This window comes from Amblyomma mixtum, chromosome 10 (genome assembly GCF_055824585.1).
Source record: "Amblyomma mixtum isolate Tamu chromosome 10, ASM5582458v1, whole genome shotgun sequence".
Classification (NCBI taxonomy): Eukaryota; Metazoa; Arthropoda; class Arachnida; order Ixodida; family Ixodidae; genus Amblyomma; species Amblyomma mixtum.
The window spans coordinates 24,403,368-24,413,734 of NC_143021.1; the positions used below are offsets into that span (position 1 = coordinate 24,403,368).

At 49.6% G+C, this 10,367-nt stretch overlaps 1 non-coding gene across 1 annotated transcript; it reads right to left on the reverse strand.

The window, feature by feature from the left end:
- Positions 1–475: 475 nt before the first annotated feature.
- On the reverse strand, positions 476–547 carry TRNAM-CAU (transfer RNA methionine (anticodon CAU)). The gene has a single exon. It is a non-coding gene; the product is annotated as a tRNA-Met (tRNA).
- Between the last annotated feature and the right edge of the window lie 9,820 nt (positions 548–10,367).

Consider the following 10,367-nt stretch of genomic DNA (forward strand, 5'->3'; position numbering starts at 1 on the left):
GACTCTAGCCGGAAGTAGAATGCCGCGCCACTCTGCTGGACGAGGGAGCAGAGAAATGTTCCAGGTACTTCAATTTCAATCAGCACGGTGGTCATGCAAGAGAGCCTGCCATGGAAGAGAGAGAAAAAAAAGAAGTAGCAGAGCGTGGTTTCGATCCACGGACCTCTGGGTTATGGGCCCAGCACGCTTCCACTGCGCCACTCTGCTGGACGAGGCAGCAGAGAAATGTTCCAGGTATTTCAATTTCAATCAGCATGGTGGTCATGCAAGAGAGCCTGCCATGGAAGAGAGAGAAAAAAAAGAAGTAGCAGAGCGTGGTTTCGATCCACGGACCTCTGGGTTATGGGCCCAGCACGCTTCCACTGCGCCACTCTGCTGGACGAGGGAGCAGAGAAATGTTCCAGGTATTTCAATTTCAATCAGCATGGTGGTCATGCAAGAGAGCCTGCCATGGAAGAGAGAGAGAAAAAAGAAGTAGCAGAGCGTGGTTTCGAACCACGGACCTCTGGGTCATGGGCCCAGCACGCTTCCACTGCGCCACTCTGCTGGACGAGGGAGCAGAGAAATGTTCCAGGTACTTCAATTTCAATCAGCACGGTGGTCATGCAAGAGAGCCTGCCATGGAAGAGAGAGAAAAAAAAGAAGTAGCAGAGCGTGGTTTCGATCCACGGACCTCTGGGTTATGGGCCCAGCACGCTTCCACTGCGCCACTCTGCTGGACGAGGAAGCAGAGAAATGGTCCAGGTATTCCAATTTCAATCAGCATGGTGGTCATGCAAGAGAGCCTGCCATGGAAGAGAGAGAAAAAAAAGAAGTAGCAGAGCGTGGTTTCGATCCACGGACCTCTGGGTTATGGGCCCAGCACGCTTCCACTGCGCCACTCTGCTGGACGAGGGAGCAGAGAAATGTTCCAGGTATTTCAATTTCAATCAGCATGGTGGTCATGCAAGAGAGCCTGCCATGGAAGAGAGAGAAAAAAAAGAAGTAGCAGAGCATGGTTTAGATCCACAGGACCCCTTTCGTTGCGTCGTCCAATCTGTCAGCCTATACCCTATTAATTCTCCTTTTCCTCTAAAGCTCCTAATCATTCCAACAGTTCACCGCCTGTGTCTTGGCCACTCCCCCGTAGTGGGTATGTGCCATTCTACTCGAGGCCAACCAACCAACCAATCCACGGACCTCTGGGTTATGGGCCCAGCACGCTTCCACTAAGCCACTCTTTTTTTTTCTTTATTGCCGTCTGTGACATGAAAACAAAAATGTACAAATGATAAAAACATCAGCCTAATTCGGCTGACGTATCAGGGCTTAAAATCTTCTCAATGCGACCAGTTCATCAAATACAGTAATCCATTCAGGTGGGTCAGCTTGTGCTCGGTACATTTCTCTCAAGCTCGCAACACTTTCAATAAAGTTTTCGCGCACCGAGCGAACGTTAACATCCGCGTGTCGCACTTGCATCCGTGTCCTCCAAAGGCTGTGGAGGCCCAGAAGCATGATTAAATCATACGGTACTCCTGCTTCATTCTGAATTGGCAGGAATCTGATGCCGTAGGGGTCCAGGGGAAAATCTTTTTTGACTGTTCGTTGTAGCACATCCCAATAGAAAATGGGGTCCCAACAGTCCAGAAATACATGTTCTACTGTCTCAGGTTTTTTGCATAAGAGACAGTTTGTGGTCCATGGGACAAAAATCTCCTTTTCGTGCAGCCACGTTGTAACAGGAAGTGTATTCGAGTGCAATTTAAAGAAAAAAGATTTCATAGATGGGTTCACAGGCATATTTTTAACTCTCTTTAATACATCGTGCCCTGGGCCTCCACGATAAGGTAACCGGTAGATTGGGGTCGGTAACATGGTGTCCACCAGATCCTTATACAGCTTTTGCTTTGATACTTTAGATAAGTACTCAAGGGAAAATCGCACATGGAGCAGCCTAAAAGAGAGTACAACTTCTCGCATGTACCCATTGACAGTGCCACACATATTCGCACAAGATGAGACGACAAATTCAGGAAGAAGTCTCTGCAACCGCACTTGGATAACAGTCATAAGAAAATTATCCCTTTGATTTCGGAGAAAGAAAAAACGCGAAACAACTTGACGCAGAAATAAATGCACAAGGCCGAGGCCTCCTTTTTTCACTGAAAGAAACAAATTGGTACGGCTGGTTCTCTCCCAGTTTGACGACCAAATAAAAACAGCAAACACTCGATGCATCTTTTGAATACTGGCCCGAGATGCGCACAGCACATTCATCAAATACCATATTTTGGATACAAGGAAAAGATTGCAGACGGAGGCTCGCGCAAACATTGATAACTGCCTCCCTTTCCAGGCATCTGCTTTCTCCCTCGCCCTTGACGTATCTTCATTCCAGTGTTCACTTGCATCGCGATAATGCACTAGGGGGACGCCGAGATATTGCGTCGGCAAAGACGACCATCGCATCCTGGAAAAGTGTTCAGGCATCGCTTCCCAGTCGCCATGCCAAAAGCCAGAGCTTTTGTCCCAGTTTATGAGACACCCCGTTTGTTTGCAGAATTTATCCACCGTGCTGATCACCTCAGTAATGCTGCCTCTGTCTGAACAGAATACCGCAATATCGTCCGCATAAGCAACGATTTTGACGTGAGTCGACTGCAATCGAAAGCCCGTGATGCTCTCACTTTTGATGATAGCTAAGCACAGTGGCTCCAAGTAGGCCGCAAACAGCAGAGGCGATAGCGGGCATCCCTGCCTTACTGACGAATGAACTGCTATCCTGTCTGTGAGGTCACCATTAACAATAATGCGCGTGGTGCAGTTTGCATATGCCATCTTAACACCTTCTGCAATAATACGGCCTACATTAGCGTGCTCCAAAATGCTGAAAATGACATCATGGGAAACGCGATCGAAGGCTTTCGCCAGATCTAGCTGCATCATAGCGATGCGGTCCCCGAGCACATCGCAACATTCCAGCACGGTCCGTGCGACGTGCACATTTGTGGCGATACTCCGACCTTTGATTCCGCAAGTCTGGTGCGGCCCAACCAATTTCGTAATTATGCTCTGCAATCTCTTTGCTAAAACCTTCATGTACAATTTATAGTCCACGTTGGTGAGGCTTATCGGGCGATAATTTCCCACCAACAACTTCTTTTCTGGGGCATCTGATTTCGGAATCAGCACTATGTACGACGTGGTGAATGAGAGTGGCACTTGTTTTCTTTCGTAAGCTTCATCTAGAACTCGTAGCAGTAACTGAGCGACTGTGGGCTTAAATGCTTTGTAAAATTCGGCCCCTATTCCATCAGGTCCTGGAGCTTTTCCCGCTTGCAGGTCTTCGATTGCAGTCTCTATTTCTTTTGCAGTTATGGGCTGCTCAAGACGCTCCTTCACTTCGTCCTGAAGTCTCGGCAGGAGAGGCAAAAAGTCAACCAGGAAGGCCTCATTCATGTCACGCGTATGTCCAAGAAGCTCAATGTATTGCTCTTCAAATAGCTGCTTGATTGTAAAAGCGTCATTCGTGACTTCATCTCCGTTCCTTATCTGCCTGATTTCGTTTTGGCAAGCATAACGCTTTTCGTCACACAAAGCTCGCTTCGTCGGCGTTTCACCAACCCACAGTTTCTGTGTCCTTGCGCGTATAACGGCAGCTTTATACCTTTCAGTGTCTAAGCGTTCGAGCAGGCTTTTCACCTCCCTTAGGTCCTTAGAAAACTTCCCAGGCTCGGAGCTTTCCACGCCTATTAAAAATTGCAGTTGCTCGCGAGCTGCTTTTTCTTCCTGTTTTTCTTCGTATCGCTTCAAGCAACTTTTTTCAATGGCCCTTCTTTTTATCCACTCCTTGAAATCTTCCCACTCAACCGCAACAACGCTGGGTCGCTCCTCAAGCAGCTTCTGCATTTCATCCGCAATATCAGTTACGAATTCCTCGTCCTCTAAAAGCTTTACATTAAATTTCCAGAGATTCCAGTTAAATTTTGTTTTTCTTTGCTTTATGCCGAAACTTGCGATCACTAGGCAATGATCACTAAAAGCTACAGGTATAACTTTGAAACTCGTGCAAAGAGACACGAGATCAATGGATGCATAAATTCTAACCAACCTGGCATGACTATTACGCTGAAAATGAGTGAACTGAGGTTGATTCCCTTCGGTAAATATACTGCCAATATCCTCTAAGCTATTATCATAAGCCAGAGATTGAAGCAATTGAGCACTCTTGTCACGCACAGGCGTACCCTTCACTCGATCATTAGCGGCACACACACAATTAAAATCTCCCAACAGCAACAACACTCGGTCGCAAACAAGGTAGGGCTCCAAACGGGTAAAGAGATCAAAACGCTCAGATTCAACATTTGGAGCACACACACATATAATGCGCCAACATAAATTGGAAAAAGAAAAATCAACAACAATAAGCCGTCCACTAGGGCAAGAAAAAACCGACTCGACAGTGATGCCTAAATTATTTCGGACAAATAATACGCACCCACCCGAGGTGCCAACGGAATGGCAAACACAAACGTTAAAGGCTGCACGAAAGGTGGACACCATGCGATCAGTGGATTCCTCACTTTGGATCTTAGTCTCTTGGACTGCAACTATGTCAAGCGCGTTTTCAGCAAGCAGGCGGTTAAGCTGGCACTGACGCCGTCGTGCACCAAGGCCTCTCACATTCAAAGTTGCTACATGTAAAGCTGTGTCTAGTTTCATCGCCATGCCCTATGAAAAGGAGACTTGAGTCCCACAGTACCCCTCATAGTCAGCCGAGCAGTCTTCTTAAACTCACTGTGCATGTACGGTGTCGCCTTTCCAGATATCCGCGTGCAGGCGTCGGGAACCCATGGGTAATTCCTTCGCCAGCAGATCCAGATCCGTGCACACAGTCTGATGGGTACCACTCCCCACCAAAAAAAAAGACAACAAGGAAAAAAAAAAGAAAAGCAAGAAAAAAAACAGCACAAATGCACATTGCAGAACTACGGAGGCGGTTTCCCCGCCTGCCTTGTCTCGGCCATGACGTTCGGCCGCGGCTTGAACATCGGACGCCGGATTCCCGGGGCCTTCGACGGCGGTTCGTCGCTGCCACCATCAAGATGCGTCTTTTCGCCGGCGCTTTCCTCGCGGGAGCGTTTTCCAGCCGTTAGGGTGCCAGCCTCCTCAGTGAAGTCCATGCCTTCGGTGTTGGCAGGTTCAGCGCTGTCCAGAGCTTCGGCCGCGGCTTCCTTCGGCGCGCCATCGCCACCCTGTTGAACGGCACTCTGAACTTGTACTACACTCGCCGGTACCTCACTTGACGTCGCCTTCTGCTTCGTCAAAACCGTAAGCGACGGCCCTTCCCTCGCTGCTGGTTGCCCGTCTGCACGGGCTGCATCTTCCGCATCAGCCTCGTCCATCAGCAACTCAGACTTGTCTACTCCTGTACCGGGGCCGGTAATGCTCGCGTAAGTGCGGGCACACTGTCCGTCTTCATGGCCGAACCGTCGGCAGGTTCCGCAACGCGGGACTCGGCATTCCTTACGGATGTGCCCCGTACTCCGACAGCGTAGGCACAACGGTGGTCTGCCCGGTACAGCAACGAGCGCCAGCTCACCGCTAACATTCAGCTGGTGCGGTAGGTCGTCCAGCTTCACGCCAGCTCTCAACTTCAACGTGACGAGTCTAGTAGTCGAGCCTTTTTCTGACATACCACTCACGCGCCAGCGCTCGCGGGCAACTTCCGTCACTTTTCCGTACGGCGCAAAGGCAGCCCGAACATCCTCGTCTGGCACGTTGTGTAGCAGCCAGTGAAGTTTCAGTCGCACATCTTGGTTGGCCGGGTCAATCACCAAGCAGCGGCCTTTTTTCACTACCAGCCCACCGACACTAATAATCTTGGTCACCGCTTCAGCATCCTTGAGAGTGACGGCCCAGACGTGGCTCATCCGATACGCCCCCATTGCGATAACATCGGGGAGCAGCGACTGCTCTGCTAAAGCGTCGCGGAAATCTTCCACCCGGTACGGGCGGGCCCTGATATCGGCGTGCAAAAAAACCGTATTCAAAACGAACCGACCTGCAGGCAGTGCTGGCAAAACAACCTGGTAAGTATTTTCCTGTTGACTAGCCCTGTCACCGCGGCCTGACACGGCCGCTGAAGCCGCTCCATCGGAGCCCTGCATCCTGCGTCCGTTCACTGGCGTGGCCGGAAGCAGCACTCCACTGCGCCACTCTGCTGGACGAGGGAGCAGAGAAATGTTCCAGGTACTTCAATTTCAATCAGCACGGTGGTCATGCAAGAGAGCCTGCCATGGAAGAGAGAGAAAAAAAAAGAAGTAGCAGAGCGTGGTTTCGATCCACGGACCTCTGGGTTATGGGCCCAGCACGCTTCCACTGCGCCACTTTTTTTTTTCTTTATTGCCTGGCTTTGACACAGAAAATTGCACAAAACAAACTATCAACAAAAGACAAAAAACGCTATGTACACACCACACATGGTCAGCCAGCATGAGTCTGGCTTCGTCAATTTAAAATTCACTCAAAGTGCAGAGTGGCTCTAGCCTTGAGAGCCACTCCGGAGGCTCCGCAGCGGCTTTCTTAATGGCCAGAAACATGTGCATGCTTTCGCGAAAGTAAATCCTGGCAGGTCTTGCGTCTGGGTCACAATGAAAGCCTGCCATTCTGGAGCGCCATATACAGTGGAGGCCTGTCAGCATTATTAAGTCAAAAGGCACCCCATCCTCATTTTCAACGCATAAGTACCGGATGCCATACGGGTCTAGTGGAAATTCTTTCTTTAGGGTTCGCTGCAATACATCCCAAAAATAGACCCCTTCCCAACAGTGTAAAAATACATGGTCTATTGTTTCCGGCTTTCTGCAAATTAAACAGTGAGATCCCCAGGGTAAAAACAATTCCTTTCCCTCTAAAAATTTTTTAACCGGTAAGGTCCCGGTGTGCAACTTAAAAAAGAAGGTTTTTGTTCCTGGCGGCACCTGCATTTTTTTCACTCTCTTCAAAACATCTTTGCCTTGGCCTCCACTGTACAAGGCCCTGTACAAGGGCACTGGGAAAACAACATCGCACAAAGCATGGTACAGTTTCTTTCGTTTCACAGTCGACAGAAAGTCATTTGAAAACCGCGCGGAAAGAAACCTTACACTGGCTACGATTTCCCGATAAAAACCGGTGACCCTACTATACACCTCAGCAGTTCCGACCATGTACTCTGGAAGTAGATGCCGCAGCCGAACTTGGCATACGGTACGCAAAAACGGGTCTCTTGTGTCCCGAAAAAACAAAAAACGATTGACCAGCTGTCGCAAAAACAAATGGCCCAATCCCAACCCGCCGTCTTGTACCCGTCAGAACAGGTTGGTCCGGCTGCAGCGCTCCCATTCAGACGACCAGATAAAGACGGCGAAAATTCGGTGTAGCTTTTGAATACTTAACCGTGAACAGTGCAACACCTGCATTACGTACCAGAGCCTGCTGATAAAGAACAAGTTGCAAACAGTGGCTCTGGCGAATATCGACAAGGTCATTCCTTTCCACTTATCCGCTCTCTCCCGTATCTCCTTGACCTGTACTGTCCAATACTGTTCACTGTCACGGTAAGCATCGAGCGGAACGCCCAAGTACTTATCTGGTGTCGTCGTCCAAGGCACGCTAGCAAACCGTTCGGGCGTAGATGCCCACCGTCCATGCCAAAGCCCGAGGCACTTCGACCAGTTAACCCCGCTGCCTGTAGCTTGGCTGAAATCCCGTACACATTGAACAGCCTCGCTTATGCCTCTCTTGTCAACGGCAAACACAGCAATGTCATCTGCATACGCCAAGAGCTTTACTTCGGCTGCTTGTAAAGTGAATCCGTTAATACTCCTGTTTTTCAGAATCTTTAAACAAAGGGTCTCCACATAAATACAAAATAAAAGGGGGCTGAGGGGACAGCCCTGGCGCACCGAACGCTGCACTCTAATGGGGGCCCCCAGACTCTTGTTAACGATCAATCTCGTCGTGCAGTTCCGGTACGCCAGGGCCACACCCTCGCTGATAACAGAACCAACATTAACATGGCCTAATACTGCAAACAAAAGTTCATGGGCAACGCAGTCAAAAGCCTTTTCTAAATCTATCTGGAGTATAGCTACCTGATCATTAGTGTCATCACAACATTCTAATACACTTCGCGCAATGTGAATATTCGTAAAAATGGACCGCCCTTTAATCCCGCAGGTCTGGTGCGGACCAACTAATAAATGGATCACGGTCTGCAACCTTCGGGCCAAAACCTTCATGTAAATTTTGTACTCAACGTTAGTGAGTGCTATGGGTCGGTATGCGGCTACCAGTCGTAATCTGTCTATGTCATCCGTTTTCGGAATCAGCACAGTATGGGACGAGCCATAGGACGGAGGCAGTGATTTTAGTTTAAAGGCTTCATTAAAGATGACCGTCAAGACCGGGGAAATTACATGTTTAAATTCTTTGTAGAATGCCGCGCTGAACCCGTCCGGTCCAGGCGACTTACCTGGGTTTAAACTGTCTATTGCTTGCTCGACTTCCAATTGAGTTATCTCCTGCTCTAATCTGTCTTTACTTTCGTCGTCCAGACGCGGCATCTCGGCTAGAAACGCCTCCTTAAATGTGATAACATCTACCGGATGCAATGCGAAGAGCGCCTGGTAATGCTCGAAAAAAGCTGCTTTGATGTGATCGATGTCTGTTTTTGACACACCTCTCCATTCTATTTCGTTTATGTGGTTTCTTTCGACAAGGGCCTTTTCTAAACCAAGCGCTCGTTTCGTTGGCGCTTCCCCTGCTGCCATGTCTTCTGCCCTTGCCCTCACCAGCGCTCCCCGATAACGTTCTTCTTCGATAAGCTGTAACTTTTGTTTGGTTTTTCTTATGTCTTCTATCCATTTACCAGGCGCTCGGCATTCCTGTTTTGTCATCGTCTGAAGCAGTGCCTTTAGCTCCATTTCCTGCTTTTTTTCCTCATGACGTATACAGGTGGCTCTTTCTATGGCTTTTAATTTTAAAGTTTCTTTAGTGAGCTCCCACTGCTGCCAAATCCTCATGTTGCTACTTGGTTCTATTTTTGCTATTTCTTCCTTTACAGCTCGGTTATAAAATTCGTCCTGAAGTAGCTTGTCGTTTAGCTTCCACATTTCCCACGAAAAACCATTCCCCTTCTTAACGATTCCTATGCAACATTGAACTAAACAGTGGTCAGAAAATGAAACCGGCAAAACTCCATAACTATTGCATTTAGGTACAGTATCAGCGGATGCATAAATGCGGTCTAGCCGTGCGTGACTTGAGCCCTCGAATCGTGTGTACTTTACAGCACGCGCTCCTTCAAGACACTCAGCCACGTCCTCGAGGTTGCAGTTCACAATCATTCGCAACAACACTTGAGTGCTCTTATCTCGGAAATTTCGGACGCTTGTCTTGTCGCGCGCACTAAGGACACAGTTGTAATCGCCCATAACAATGAGCTGCCTGTCCGTGCGAAGCCGTTCTTCGACAGTTTCAAAAAACGCTGCTCGGCCATCGACCGCATTAGGAGCGTACAGACAAACAATGCGCCAGTCAGTGTTGCACAGCGAAAAATCTATCGACACGTATCGACCCGACAAACACGAATGATGACCGTGTACCTCTAGCCCCGGCAACTTCTTGACAAACAGAACACAACCAGCCGATGTGCCCACCGCATGGCTGACAACGGCAAAATATCTAGACGTGAAACGTCGCACCATGCTCCCGGTCTCTTCCTCACCATCGACTTTAGTTTCCTGCACTGCTAATATATCAATATCTTGCTCCGTTAAAAGTCGGTACATCTGGCTTTGTTTTCTTTTGCCTGCCAGGCCTCTGACATTTAAGGTGGCGACTTTGAACGTAGTTGCGGAAGCCATTTCAACTTAAGAAGAAGGGACCGAAAGCATGGTGCTTACCTCCCGCGCCTAGCATGTCGCTAGACGATGCCGTCGCCGCTGGTGTCATCCGGCGCGAGCACATGGACCTGGTCAGGCGGCGCCTTGCCGCTGCCACGCCTGTCATCCGGAACCTTCGGGCGCGGTCGCAGACTGGGTCGTCGTGCTTGGGGCGTCTTTGTCGGCGGTTCCTCCACGCTGGACTCTGCTGCCTTCTCCCCGTCGGCCTTGGTCTCGGTGTGCGGACGCTTCGCAGGGGTGGTCACGCCGGTGTTCACGCGGGCGTCGGCCTTCTCGTCGCGGTTCTCGCTGGCCGCCTTTGTTTCCGCTTCCACGTGCTCTGGGGGGCTCGGGTTATCTTTGGGCGTCTCCAGAGACGTCAAAGGTTGGTCACAGATGGGCGACCCGCTCTCCTTTGCGCCAGCCGCGTCGGTGTTGCTGGTCGAAACCGCA